We start from the raw sequence: 2,474 nt of genomic DNA on the forward strand, positions 1-2,474 counted from the left end.
ATATGGGTGCAGCTGCTGCTGTGCATTCAGATAGGTCCAGCCTCTGTGTAGGACACAATGGACCACAGCAAAGAGGAAAAAATTAACTTTTTACAACATTGTCAGATTGACTACTTGGTGTAAATTTTTTTATCAAAGCACTTTACATTTTAAAATTGTTATTTAATTGGAAAAACATAATAAACTAAGAATAGAAAGCACCTTTCTTAATCTAATAAAGTGCATTTACAAAAAGCCCACTGCTAACATCATACTTAATGGTGAAAAACTGGGTGCTTTTCCCCTAAACTGAGGAATAAGGCAAGCATGCCCATTCTTGCCATTTTTAAGCAGCATTGTATGGGGCCAGCATTGTATGCTAGCCAGTCTGCTCATGACAAAGAAGGAAGTCCTGATTGGAAAGGAACAAGAAAAACTGTCTTTATCCATAGATGGTATGGTTCTGTGTGTAGGAAATACTGAGGAATCCATACAAAAATCTACTAGGACTAAATGTGTTTGAGGACCTGAGATTAAAATGAAAAAAGTGATTGTGCTTTTATATACTAGCAATGAACAGTCTGAAAGTAACTTAACAATTTCATTTACAATAGCATCGAAGAGAATAAAATGTTTAGGAACAAATTTAACAAAAGCATGCAAGACTTGTCTGTTGAAAACTACAAAATACTGGGCCGGCCCGGTGGCGCACTGCTACAGTGCGCTGCTTGGGAAGTGCGGCGGCGCTCCTGCCGAGGGTTCGGATCCCACATACGGACCGGCCGCTCACTGGCTGAGCGAGGTGCGGGGGCAACACCGAGGGTTGCGATCCCGTTGCCGGTCCCAGTCCGGTACGGGCGCGACACTGGGGGTTGCAGTCCGTTGCCGGACACGAAAAAAAAAAAGACAAAAAAAAAAAAAAAAAAGAAAACTACAAAATACTGCTAATAGAAATTAAAGACAATCTAAATAAATGCAGAGACATTTCATGTTCATGGACTAGAAGACAATATTGTTAAGATGTCAATTCTTCCCAAATTGATCGACAGATTCAATGTAACCCCTCTTAAATTCCAGGAGGCCTTTTTGCAGAACTGACCAATTGCTTTTGTCAGTGGGTAGGCCTCTCTGACCAAGGGGTGAATCTGGTGTATTACCTGTTGGAGGGCCTGAAGAGACTGGTTAGTGATTTCAGCAAGTTTATCACCTTTGAGGTGGGGCAACAGAGAGGGTGTAATTCCTTGTATGTAGGGGGTGCATTTAGCCCTTAGGAAGGCAAAAGGGAAGGAGGCTCCCCCAGTTCTCCCCAATGTCTAGTTTTAATTTGGTAAGTGTTTCTTTTAAAGTCTGATTCAGGGCTGGCCCCGTGGCACACTCAGGAGGGTGCAGCACTGGGAGCACAGCGTCGTTCCCACCGCGGGTTCAGATCCTATATAGGAATGGCCGGTACGCTCACTGGCTGAGCGCGGTGCGGGCAACACCACACCAAGGGTTGCGATCCCCTTACCGGTCACAAAAAAGACAAAATAAGTAAATAAATAAAGTCTGATTCATTTGTTCTACCTGTCCTGAACTTTGTGGCCTATAAATATAATGTAAAATCCAATTTATTTTTAGTGTTTTAGCTAATAATTGGAAAATTTGGGCTGTGAAATCTGGGCCATTGTCAGACCAGATTACAGGTAGGCCAAATCTGGGGACGATTTCTTCTAACAATTTTTTTAGTGTTATCTGAGCAGTTCCAGTTTTGGTAGGAAAGGCTTCTACCCATCTAGAAAAAGTGTCTGTGAACACCAAAAGGTAGCGATACCCATACTGTCCAGGTTTTACCTCGGCGAAGTCAATTTCCCAGTGTTTGCCAGGATTGGTTTCTTGCGTTCTGGTTCCAATGGGCAGCCTTGCTTTTGGCCCTGGATTTACTTGTGAACAAATTTCATATCTGGTAACAATGTCTTTTGTTATTTTGTCAAGATCTTGGATGAAATAATATTTTTTAAATGTTCAGTTAATTTTGTGGATCCAAGTTGTGTTCCTCGATGCATCTGTTTAATCAGCAACTGCTAGAGCCTGTGGCAAATAAATCCTGTGGTCCGGCAGAATTTTCTAATTCATGGCATTGTTGGAGGCTTCAAGGACCTTAGCATGTTTCACTTCTTTAGTATAATGGGGAGTTGGCGGCAATTGAGGTGCCAGAACGACTATTAAAGAGTCAAATGGCCCCACTGGTTTTAATGTAGCCTCTTTGGCAGTCAAATCTGTAGCAGCGTTGCCTTGTGTCTCAAATGAGTTACCTTTCTGGTGCCCTGGACAACGTATGATGGCCACTCTTTTTGGATACCATATGGCCTCAAGAAGGGCTAGAATTTTTGCTTTATTATTTATTTATTTTCTGATGTTAATAGTCGTTTTTGTTTGTATAAGGCCCCGTGAACAAGGCAGTGGCAAAAGCATATCTGTTGTCAGTATATATGTTAACAGTTTTATCTTTTCCATGC

The sequence above is a fragment of the Galeopterus variegatus genome, unplaced genomic scaffold (genome assembly GCF_000696425.1).
Source record: "Galeopterus variegatus unplaced genomic scaffold, G_variegatus-3.0.2 Scaffold5943, whole genome shotgun sequence".
In the NCBI taxonomy this organism is placed as follows: Eukaryota; Metazoa; Chordata; class Mammalia; order Dermoptera; family Cynocephalidae; genus Galeopterus; species Galeopterus variegatus.